Below are 13692 nucleotides of genomic sequence, written 5' to 3' on the forward strand. Positions count from 1 at the left end.
CGCATAGCAGTAAACAGGTCATTAGCATCATATCAGCATAAGCAAATAAATGTTCATATGTCATCTTAATAAGTAAACATGAAGGCGCAAGCAGATAAATCACAAAGTATAACTTACATACCTAACCACATCAGCACAATAAATCAGGTGACAATTATAATTTAAATAAATAAGCACAGCAGGCACATAATTAAAAAATATGACATCAGTGAAAAAGCAGTGCAGCCAAGCGATGCATAATATACACAAGTTACAACCCAGTTCATTAATAATCATTGTCAAAATCAGTTAACGTACGCAAGCACGTCGCTTCACAAGTAAATTCATAGAACATGAAATTAGCACAAAGTATGAATCACGTAATCGCGAGCAGCAAATTACGTCTAAAGTACGTACCTAAGTGGAAATATGTTACCTGAAAAATAAACTCAATTAATAGTTACCTTTTTTAGTTTATTAGTTTCCTCTTCGAAATTACATTCTTCCTGAAATTTTCTCGATAGCTAGTCGTCTTAACGTCGGACACGCACAGAATTTACCTGAAGTTCTTAAATATTTTATAGAACCGTATCCTGAAAAATACTGAACGTTAATAACATAATTCATCGAGTCACTATAGCTTTATACTGAATTTAATCGGAGAAATTAGACTGTGTATTTGTTTACGGCTGTCAGTGCATTCGCACTGAGCGCTCGATCAGCTGTAGGCGCGTGACGTAGGAAGCAATTGTTTGCGGTCAACGACTGCCTTGTCCGGCGCGCAGACTTGACTGTTGCTTTGAGCATATGCCGCCGCCAAAACACAGGGCGGTATCCTTGTATTCTCTGCATGTTTACGTAAACTGTTGGTTTCTCAAAAGTATATCATTCCACAAAAATTTTAACGTTTGATATATGATGTATTCCCTTAGAGCGTCGTGATTTAAGAGTTTCTACTTCAACAGTGTTATCATGAATAATTTTGCGAACTCTATATGGACCGTTATAAAGCAGAAAAAATTTGCGACACAAGCCCTTTCCTTTGTGAGACAAACGATGAGACTTAATTAACACCTTTTGGCCAACTGAAAAAGTTTTTAAACGACCAGGATGTTTAGATGATTTTTCTCTTCTAGCAGCCGCAGATTCAATATTTTGCAGAGCCATGTTCACAACTTCAGAATGCCGCAGTTTCCGTGAAGGCCGAAAAGGAACGATTTCAGATATGCGATTTGTCGGTGCTTTGTTTTTTAATATCAGTGTAGGCGGTAAAGAAGTGGAGTCATTAGGAAGTTCATTCAGAATGTTTTGAAAAATATGAAGATACTGATCCCAAGTTCTGTGATTCTGATGACAATAAAGACGACACAATTTATTGATTTCCTTCATCCATCTCTCTGAAGCGTTAGATTGAGGGTGAAAAAGTGAAATGAAAATTGGTTTAATTTTACGACGCTGTAGAGTACGAAGCCAAATTTTAGAACGAAACTGTGATCCATTATCTGATATAACCTTATCAACATGACCAACTTCTTTAAGAAAATGTTTGATGAAAGCGTTAGATACTGAACGAGCTGTTGCTTTGCGTACAGGTGTAAAACACACATATTTTGACGTCAACTCCACTGCTACGAAAATGTACGCAAAACCATTAGTAGAACGAACCACTGGACCGAACAAATCGACTGCAGCCATCTCCTTTAATTTCGCTGGAATGATAGGAAACAAAGGTGCTCTGTGAGAAACTGTTGGCGGCTTAGCCTTTTGACATAATTTGCATTTGGCAAGAATAGATCGAATACGTTTTTCCATATTACTGAAGTAGCAATTTTCTCGTAATTTGTGAAAGCATTTTCTGGGTCCAAAGTGTGCATAACTGAAATGCGTATACCAAATCAGCTTATTAACCCACTCATCAGGAATACAAACTAAGCAAACAGAGTTGTCGACCGATTTTCGTTTAAAAAGAATGTCATTGCGGACGAAATAATGCTGTCTAATCGCTACGCTTTCCTTTCTCCTCCACTTCTCTTTAATGTCCTTCCAGATTGGATCCTTATTTTGCTCCTTAGCGATGTCCTGGAATGAAGACGAAATAAAGTTCTCAAACGCAACACCTTGAATATACATCAAACAATAATTGTTTTCCTTGCAGTTCTCTTCAGCACTTTGTTTCAAACCCACAGGTGCACGTGATAAAGCATCGGCAACAATATTTGAAGAACCCTGTATGTAAACAATACTAAAATCAAACTCCTGTAGGTACAACGCCCATCGTGACAATCTGCCGTGAGTTAATTTTGTTGACATAAGAAATTTCAGAGCTCGATGATCGGTGTAAACCTTAGTATGTCTGCCAAACAAAAATGTCCGAAATTTTGTAAAAGCCCAAACAACAGCCAAAGCTTCAAGTTCCGTAATCGAATAATTCTTTTCCGATTTAGAAAGAACACGACTTCGAAATGCAATAGTTTTCTGTACTACAACGCCGTCTTCTTCTATCTCTTGAAATAAATGTGCTCCTAGGCCTTTGTATGATGAGTCCGTCGCCAAACAAAAATCTTTAGATAAATCCGGATGTGAAAATAGTGGAGCAGCAACTAAAGCATCACAGAGTTGTTCAAATTCTGATTGAGCTTCCTCATCCCAACATCAATTAGATTTCTTTTCAGATAGTTCACATAAACGAGGTGTGGCCAAATCGTCCAATCTAACAAAGCGTCTAAGAAAATTACAGACACCAAGGAAACTACGAACATCACGTTTTGTGGTAGGAACAGCATAATTACGAATAGCGTCTAATTTTTCTGGATCAGGAAGAATACCTTCTGTAGAAATAATGTGACTGAGAAATTTCACCTGTGAACGACCAAATTCAGATTTTTCTAAGTTCACTGTAATGCCAACTCTTGCAAAAATACGTAATAATGAATCCAAAATTTTGTTGTGCTCACTCCAAGAACGTTTAGCAATAAGAATGTCGTCAACATATGAAGTAATATTGTCACGAAGATAAACAGGTAAAATTTCATTTAAGCTACGAATGAATGCTGCTGAAGATACAGTAAGTCCAAACGGTAATTTCCGAAACTGGTAACAGTTACCAAAGGCTAAAAAGGCCGTGTATTTTCTACAATCAGGGTGGAGTTCTATTTGCCAAAAACTTGCGCGCATATCAATCGTCGATAAAACTTTAATTCCATGAAAATGTTGAAGAAGTTCATCTAAATTTTGTGGACGGTCAGTTTCAGGAATGATGATATTATTTATCTGTCTGGAATCCAGAACCAAACGAATTAACCCATCCTTTTTAAGAACAACGTGTAATGGGCTAGTATAAGGACTGACTGCAGGCTCAATAATGCCCTGATCTAACATGTACTGAAGTCCATTCTTAACCTTATCTCTGTAAGCCAAAGGAATAGCGTACGTTTTCCCGCGAAATGGTGTGTGTTCTTTTACTTTAAATAAATATTGTAAGCCTTGTATAGTTCCTGTGTGATGACTAAACACTGTAGCATGTGAAGTCAAAATGTGGTGCAGCTCTTCTCTTGCAACGTCATCTGGCACTTCAGCTTTCTTGACCTTTTCATTAATTAATTCTTCGCTATTAATTATATCATCCATCGCGTCTCTGTATCTATTGTCATTGTCATGAATAAACACACTGTCGTCATAATGCTCAACGAAAACATCAGAAGTAAGAAACCTTAAACATTTTGTATCTGACTCAGATCTTGTTAAACACTCGAAAAATTTCAAACTTTTCGGCATTCCGGCAACAGTCAAATTCACACTTCCTTCTTTAAAGTTCAAAATTGCCTTATGTGCGTTAAGAAACTCCATACCTAATATAATTTGTGTACTGAGTAATGGAACAATAATAAAATTAGCAGAAAATTCGTATCCTTGACAAATAAAATTTAAGTTGGTCTGTTGTTTAACTTCTACACTTTTTCCAGAAATCGCTCCTCGAATTGTAGTTTTAGAAATAGGTAACACAGGACAGGCAACAGTTCTTTCACATATACGAAAAACTGATTCACTAATGACATTCAATGGGCTCCCAGAATCTAAAACTGCAGTGAACTTATTCTTACCCACACATACTTCAATAACAGGATGTAAAAATGCGTCTACATTATTTTCCTTTTCGTCTAGCAAAATGTCTCTCATGTCTTCCAGACGTACGTAGTGTAAAGTCGTAGTGTCATTACTTTCCGAACCGTCTATATTGCTGCCACAAGCCGAAGCTGCAAGTCATTGTCGATTGTTTGCGTCACGTCTTTGATTATTCGCGTCATTTCGCGGATCAATTTCTACTATTTGCACTTGTCTCTCTGAAGTTCTGTCACGTGGAGGATGCCAATTAGGTCCCTCCTGTCTGATAGATGTAAATTCTTGGTTGTGTCTGTTATTAAAATTTCTGCTTTCCTGTCTGTCTGCATAACTACTTCTTGTGTAATTTCGACTGTTACTTCTGAAATTATTGTTGTATCTACTACCCTGGTTATTTCTGTAGTAAGAATTTCTATTACTGTATGAATAATTTCTGTCTTGATGATACCGATTACTGTTTCCGTATGATTGATCATTCCGGTAGGAATTACCGTTATTATAATTGTCTGTGTAATTTCTGTTAGAACGTCTGTTATTGTCATAAGGCTGGTATCTATTGTCCTGTCTGTTACGTCTGTCATTCTCAAAGTTACCCATATAACGCCCGTTCCGATCACTATCCCTTTTCTCTGAAAATCTATTGTAATTACTGTTACTGAAAAAGTTACAAGAAGTCCCGTCGTCGTTGTCATACTCAAGTTCTTGCAACAAAGTCTTAAAAGTCTCGATGTCGTCTTTACATCTTCCAGCTAAAGCAATTTGTCTTATGGATTGTGGCAGCTTAGTTAAACAAATGCGAATTAATTCAGTCGGGCTATAAGGGTTGGAAAGGAACTGATTCTTTCGAATCATGTCTTCAAAATATTCCGCTGGCGTGCGGAACTCAGACTGTTTGAAATTACGCTGCATAATAAGACTGTGTTTGACTCTGTCTTGCGTGTTTTCGGACCAATATGCCGATAGAAATGCATGATAAAAATCATTCAGATTATTACAATCTCTAATGAGTGCGCGCATCCGCGTCGCCGGTTCGTTTTCTAAATATCCACACATAAATTCCAGTTTGTGACTTAGTGGCCAATTTGGTGGGAGTGCGTACATAAATTGATCTAATCATGAACATGGATGTATGTCATTCTTAGAATTGCGGAAAATCTTAAATTTCCGAACAGTCAAAAAGTGTTTATAGTCAAAGTTTTCGCCTCGTGGCGACAGAGACCTACCCCGTCTGGCCCAGTCCCAATGTCGATTATTGTCAAGTTCGCGCGCCTGGCGCTCTCTTGTTGCATCCCGTAAATGAAACAAATTATTTTCTTCAAACCCCTCTGCTATCTGTGATTCTAAATTTCTTCTACTGTCTTTTCCTACAATTTCGCCTTCGATTTGTTTGACTTGCTTTCGTAAAGCCTCAACTTCCCTTTTAACGCGTTCATTAAATTTTCCCTGATTTTCAACATGTTTATTTATGTTCTGATACTCTTCGGTTTCTGCAAATGGCAATGGTGCTGTATCATCTGAATCTCTGTCCCCACTTAAACTAAGACTTGTCAGTTTATCTGAAATCTCCTCAACTCTTTCCGATAAATCACCTATTTGTTCTTTCTGTTTATTTACGTCTTCCGTAAGTGTCGCGACTCGGGTTTCAGTATTAACACATTTCGTAGTTAACTGTTCATATTGTTGTGTTAGGTTATTTATTCTGTCATTTGGTACGGATTCCTCGATTCTCTCAAATATTTCTTTCTTATCGTGTGCACGTTGTAAATTTAACTCTGAAAATTTCTGTACTATCACGCGATCTCTTTCCTCCTGTTCTCTATCCTGTTCCCTTTGTCTAATCTCTACTGCAATTAATCTATTATTGTGAGAATTCAAAATCGGTTGTACTTCTTCTCTGATTTCTTTCTTTAATTCATCTTTCATATTTTTGAAACATGTCCCTATTCGTGAATCTAACCGTGTTTCCAAAGTTCCCATCTCTGTTTTAATTCAGATCCAAACCGTGTTTCCATTGTTCCCATATCAGTTTTTAATTCAGATCGTAAAGTTCCTATCTCTGTTTTAAATTCAGATCGAAACTGCTCCATTGTTCCCCTATCTGTTTTTAATTCAGCTCTCAAAGTTCCCATCTCAGTTTTAATTGTTCCTATTTGTGAGTCTAACCGTGTTTTTAATTCTGAACCCAAATTTAATATTACACCCATCAACTGCTCCATGTTAGCTGGATCGAAATTCTTTTCGCCCCTAACATTTCCCGCAAAACTAACTTCCTTCTGCATAGCCATAAAGCTATCTGTGTTCGATACTATTTCAGAATCTTCTATCGTTAATCTCGTATTCTGTGAATTTTCTGATTGAGAAAAATGTTGAAATGGTTCCGGACTATCTTTCCGACTTATTAAATTGTTTTCCACTTCATTATTCATCATACTGTTGTCCTGTGTTGGCGAGTTCGCCATGTCAACAATTTCGTTATTCTCACTATTCATCATTTTTGCCTTTTTCATTGATCGTGTAATCATTTACAAAATATACAAAACTCGTCACTGTACGAAAATTACACACAATGACTCTTTATCTCCAACAATACCATTTACATGAAAAGTTTCCCTCAAACATGATCAATCGAACAATTGAAATAATTGCCCTAAATTGTCAAACACGTATACAAGACAATAAAATTAAATTCTGAAATACCATTAGAAGAATGACAATTACCAAATCTACACATGCAAAATAGACTACAATTACTAAACTACAAATTACTACAACAATACTACTGTCTACTATTTTTACAATCAGAAGATTCCAAGGGACGATCCTGGCAGGGTCGCTATGTGCATGGGGGCTTAATTATTTATGATTGAAAATACTTTTTAAATTGCTGTATATCCGATTACGCTGTTTCGTAAACGGTTGGCCCTGACTAGTATTATTACGCTATCTGACTGCAAAGAACAACAACAAAGAATGAAATGAAAATTTTCGTTAATACAATTAATTAATTAAGTCCCCAGCAACTATGAAACCTACGAAACCAAAGCACAAGTATAATTGTTCTGTGTGTGGGAGTGTGACTCAACGTACACATCTGGCAACGTTCTTCTTCAACAAGACAAGAAATTTTAAATACCAATTATACTGACGTGATAAAAAAATTAGAAATACTATAATTGCGTAAGGAAAGCAGAATTACACTCTAATACAAGAACACAATCCAGATGCTTTGTTGACTGAACCTGTAATGACACATTATTCAGGACATTGAAATAATGAAAAAAAAAGAAAAGTAGTTTGTTACCTTAATTTATATTGATGAAAAGCACTCTAAACATTACAATCTCTCCACACCGACTCGCTACTACCACATCTCAACCAGAACTCTCCAATATCACATCTCAGCAAGCACTGCCTACTAGCACATCTCAACAAACACTCTCTGCTACGAGTTCTTAACAAGTACTGACTACTACGAGTCCTCGGCAGGCACTGACTACTACGAGCTCTCCCCAAGCACTGTGTAGGCGGCTTAATAATACTCTTTGGCGCAATCTCTGGCGCAGTGGCTCAGTGTAGCCACCTTTCAATGCTCGACAGAGATTTACTGGAGGAATCATCAGGTAGTATAGTCTACCCGCGAAGAAGGTAGGTTACAATACCCTCTCTTTGACTTTTTAGGCAGTCTGCAACCCATATCAGAGCGGTTTGATAGAGTTAATAGAGAAGATCTACATCAATACTCCGCAAGCCACCTGACAATGTGTGACACAGGGTACCACTAATTGATCCTCTCTTCCCTGTTCCTCTCGCGAATGGCGCGTGGAAAGAATGATTCTCGGTACATTGCAGTATTAGGTCCAATTACTCAGATTTTCCCGTCGTGGTCATTACGCGGGATGTATGCGAGAGGTAGTAATATGTTGTCCTACTCTTCCCGGAAAATACTCTCACGAAATTTCAATAGTAAACCCCTCCGTAATGCACAACGCCTTGCTTGTAGCATCTACAACTGGATTTTGTTGAGCAGGTCTTCGTCGGATCTTCTCTGTTTCTTCTATCAGTCCTACCTGGTAAGGGTCCCTACTGATGAACAAAAGAGTCGTTCGAACAAGTGCCTTGTAAACCACTTGTTTCATAAATGAGTTACACTTCCTTAAGATTCTTCCTAAGACTCTCAGTCTGGCATGTGCTTTTCGTACTGTTTGTTTTATATAGTCATTCAGCTATCACTCTCGATAGTTACTCCTAGATATTCTACGGACGACACTGTTTCCAGTAATTTGTCATCGATAATGTAGTTGTACAGTAGAGTATTTCGTTTCCTGTGTATACGAAAAACTACATTTATTTACGTTCAAACTCAACTGCCTGAGCCTCCACTATTCATCAGCTCTCTGTAGGTCAGTCGACAAATCGATTCAAAGAAGAGCATACGCTACAAGAGAGGAGTTATGCAGTGCGGAATGGTTCACTTTTCAAATTCCGATAGCGTACGTTCATAGAAGAGTAAATGATTATATTGCTTCCTGCTACCTCTTACGCACTGACCACGAACGTAGGGAATTTTACGCGGGATGTATGTGAGAGGTAGTAATATGTTGTCCTACTCTTCCCGGAAAATACTCTCACGAAATTTCAATAGTAAACCCCTCCGTAATGCACAACGCCTTGCTTGTAGCATCTACAACTGGATTTTGTTGAGCAGGTCTTCGTCGGATCTTCTCTGTTTCTTCTATCAGTCCTACCTGGTAAGGGTCCCTACTGATGAACAAAAGAGTCGTTCGAACAAGTGCCTTGTAAACCACTTGTTTCATAAATGAGTTACATTTCCTTAAGATTCTTCCTAAGACTCTCAGTCTGGCATGTGCTTTTCGTACTGTTTGTTTTATATAGTCATTCAGCTATCACTCTCGATAGTTACTCCTAGATATTCTACGGACGACACTGTTTCCAGTAATTTGTCATCGATAATGTAGTTGTACAGTAAGGTATTTCGTTTCCTGTGTATACAAAAAACTACATTTATTTACGTTCAAACTCAACTGCCTGAGCCTCCACTATTCATCAGCTCTCGATAGGTCAGTCGACAAATCGATTCAAAGAGCAGCATACGCTACAAGAGAGGAGTTATGCAGTGCGGAATGGTTCACTTTTCAAATTCCGATAGCGTACGTTCATAGAAGAGTAAATGATTATATTGCTTCCTGCTACCTCTTACGCACTGACCACGAACGTAGGGAATTTAAAATTCACAAGGAGGCTTCATAATAATCGTTCTTTCCGCGCACTATTCACGACAGGAACGGGAAAGGTACGCATTCGGGAGGACGACGGTTCAATCCCGCGTCCGGCCATCCTGATTTAGGTTTTCCGTGGTTTCCCTAAATCACTCCAGGCAAATGCCGGGATGGTTCCTCTGAAAGGGCACGGCCGACTTCGTTCCCCATCCTTCCCTAATCCGATGAGACCGATGACCACGCTGTCTGGTCTCCTTCCCCAAAACCAACCAACCAACCAACCAACGGGAAAGGTACAACGTGGCAGTGGTATACAGTTCTTCACAATCTAATCCGAATACTCAGTGCAATGTTCTTCCTGGTACCGTACTCCTACGCAAGACACATCAAGAAGAGTTCCGCAATTTTTCAGATGGCACGAATATTATTCACTGCCGAAAAGAAAAAAATTAATACACATCGAAAGACGATGTCGATTTTGATCCGATGACGGCATATGCCACCTGTGGGATAGCAGATGTACTGATAATGGTTTCAACATCGTCCGCCAAAAGATAGCGTAATGGTGTAGCTACCAGTGCGCCAGCCGTGTCTACCGTTTAATAGGGAAATATGACAGGCAGAAAGCTCGGTGTGGTGCAAACGTGTGAAGCAAGCAGGAAACCATGTCACGGAGACGCACTCGTGCTTCCTATAGCCAAGTGAGCAAGTTTGAAAGTGGTCAAATTGTGGCCTTCCGAGAGGCGGGATGGTCCTTTCGGAGGTCTGTCACACAAGTTGGACGTGCTGCGTCGGTTGTGGCTACGTGAACATTCGCACGCGCTCAGTACGAGCAGAATATTGTTGGACAGATTATTTTGCCGTTCTTGTAACAGGGAAGTGAGTGTCGTCCCAAGAGGTAAAGCCACCCACACACTGCCCGTGAAACTCAACGTGCTCCGTAAGACGTGCAGCAAATTTCCTGGCCAGCACAATCTCTGGACTTGTCTCCATTCGAGCACGTGTGGGATATGATGGAACGAGAAGTGACTCGTGAGACTCGTCAGCCAACAACTCGTACAGAACTACGTGAACAGGTCGAGCAGGCACGGCATAACGTATCCGAGAACAGTATTCGCCACCTGCGCGATCGACTGGATGCCAGTGTCAGGGTATGTGTTGCCACCAGTGGAAACCACGCCACGCACTATTATAGGTGTTACGGCATGGGTCGATACCTGGTGCCGCAGAACGGCTTATCCTATTGGCCTGTAAATGTACTCATTTCAGGTTCTCTATATGTAGTGTTGCAGCAATAAATCTTGAGAGAATTGGAAACCTCTGAAAGGATTCTTCTATTACAAAGTCGCTAACAGAAGAAATTGTTGGGAATGTTTATCAACGAATTGTTAAATGTTCTCTGGAAATTAATTTATAGTTAATTTCGGAAACAAATAAACAAACAACGTAGCACACGCTGCAATATGTAGTACATTCGAATTTCGTTATGAGTGGCCTCCGTAAACTCAATTTTAAAAATGTATTACGACGTTCATCAAATGTTACGCAGACAACAGATTGTATATAATAATTATTAGTCATGAATAGCACATTTAATCTAAACGCAAACGTAGCTATAACTGAGAATCAACATTACTAGAGCGATAAGCGTATTCATTCCCCATTTATATGCTGCCTCGTCTATAGTTTATTTAGCGAAGCACTGACACAAAATAATTACATTAATATTATTAGTACTTAAGAAAATGTTCCACGTTCTTTGAGTAAATATTATCCAAATAATTATTTCGTGCAACATTATTATACAGATTATAGAATCAAAATCAAACAAAGGGAGGGTTCAGCTCATCAACGTGTAGGTTATTAAAGGTGAAGTACCGGACCAGAAGAACTGTCCGCGACCAGATGTGAATCTGAAACTCTCACTTTCGTAATAGAATACTGATGTCAAAAGTGCTGCGTTACTTCGTCTTCTAAAAATGGAGCATGTTGCTTCTTCCAGCCAAGTTCAGCGCGATTTGACATTTGGTGTTGGCAGTGTATGTTAAGAAGGTATTTACGCTCTTATTTAGTTATAAGCTTGAATTTACAGAAAACTGAGTCCTTTAACAGAACACATCTGTTGTAGTAATAAATATCGATGTCACTCACACACTAAGATTTGCGGAGGCAGTGGTCCATTACAACAAACAGTCATGGAACTACTATACAGTGCGTGTTCCTGACTAGAACACATCAAGATTACCACAGCAGATTGGACCACAGATCACCGAAAATGAACAGCGCCTGCGAGCTGGAGTGTTCCAGAAAATATCAATGCGGCAACATTAAGCAGTGTACGTATTTTCCGACTAGGCAGTAACAAATCTAACAGGTGCATCTGCGGTCTTACAGGTACATCCCTCATTTCCTTGATGTGGGAAGAATTATTTTTGTTCGGAGCCCGTTTACAGATTGGTCTCCGCTTTAAACACCGGTTAAAAACGTTTCATTGTCACCGTGCTACGCAAAACGCTGAAGATTTAATGGTAGCTACAGCCTATGTTCGACATCAGGAGCTGGCCTTGGCTCCCTACGAACTGTGTGCCGAGACAGTCATGTAAAGGACTCCACAGAAATAAGCAAAGTCTTCCGGGAAGTAACGCAGCCGACTACGTTGATCTAGACTGAAATAAATATTTTTCAAATGGCTAACAAAGTCTCCGTACATACAACAGGGCTGAAAAATATATGTATACAATGAGATCGAGTCTAGCACCTTAAGTGAGAGGTGTAGAACTGCTCTGGAGCCTACCCGCGAGCAATGAGTTATGGAATACCAATGCTGTAAAACCAGCTGTAACAAAAAAAAAGTGAACACGTAGCATTGTTGGCTAGGAAATCCCATTGGATAGAATCAGCCGCATATCAGAAAGGGCGTTCTTCCTCCGCACACAGGTCCCATTTCCTTGCAGATATGTAAGTGTTGGCATGTACTTGTATTTGTGGAGTGTAGATGAATGTGACGGGTTGACGAAATGTGGCGACGAAAGAACGGGGAGGATGAAACTCGCTGCCGGCACACATCCTACGTCTCTCGACTAGCACACGGTCGGACAGCGATCAACGGCGTAACATTTCTTCACTTCATGAGACATTTTGGAGAGGATTAGGAATTAATCGAGGACATTGGCGCAAAGATGGTGGTCAGGAGCTTCACGCCACTACCTCTCCTCCCCTTGCCAGCGAATTAGTGGCAGCGAAAATTTCATTCGCCACCAGGATTCGAACCGGCTTAATTCCGAGCTGAGCACCACCACAAACGTGTACGTTAGCGACTTCAGCTACGGAGGCGGGTTCCTTCTATAATATTTTGCAGTACAACAATCATCCGAAAGCTATGATGTCTTCACCGTCCGACGAAAAATGACTGCCATCAGATATTTTTACAGTTGTTAGAGGAGGCCCAAGTCGGCAGAGTTTATAGCTGATAAATATGGTAGACTTAAGAGCAGTGAAGCTGTGCTTCGACTAAATTTTCGGTATTGATTGAAAATGATACTTCTCTGTTGCCACGTCTTCTTTCATTAACGGGATAGCACACTTTACAAACTCCCTGTGACCGTACTTGCGTTTTGCGGGAAGTCAATCGACAGAAATTGTTGCATGAATCAGAAATTACTTACCACAAATATTCCAATAGGTGTCTAAGGTCTTAAATTATTGGGAAGTGGCTGTTACCAGTATCTCAATGTTTCGTCTGAATTTTTGTTTCCTTTGCCGCGAAGCTCTTTAAAAATCGCTGGTGAATAGCGCTTTTTCCGAAGATAACTCGCTTGAATGCCGCTGGTGGAAGAAAGCTCCATTTGTTTGTGTGGTGTCACCGCCAGATACCACACTTGTTAGGTGGTAGCCTTTAAATCGGCCGTGGTCCGTTAGTATACGTCAGACCCGCGTGTCGCCACGATCAGTGATTGCAGACCGAGCGCCGCCACACGGCAGGTCTAGAGAGACTTCCTAGCACTCGCCCAAGTTGTACAGCCGACTTTGCTAGCGATGGTTCACTGACTGCATACGCTCTCATTTGCAGAGACGACAGTTTAGCTACGTCATTTGCTACGACCTAGCAAGGTGCCATATTCAGTAATTAGAATGAATTCTGAACAGACAATATTGTGAATCAAGTACCGTCAAGAGCGACGTTCATCATTAATGGATTAAAGTTAAGTATCAAACTAATTATGTCCGCTTTCTGAATTCTAATTCCTTGTCATGTTCCAGACCTCACGTCAGTATAGTTCTTCCCTCCTCACGCCAGCCTGCGTGAGCTAAAACGCGTGCATTTCGGCCTCCTCTAGTAACACGGTGTTGGCTCTTC

This window comes from Schistocerca piceifrons, chromosome 1 (assembly GCF_021461385.2).
Source record: "Schistocerca piceifrons isolate TAMUIC-IGC-003096 chromosome 1, iqSchPice1.1, whole genome shotgun sequence".
Classification (NCBI taxonomy): Eukaryota; Metazoa; Arthropoda; class Insecta; order Orthoptera; family Acrididae; genus Schistocerca; species Schistocerca piceifrons.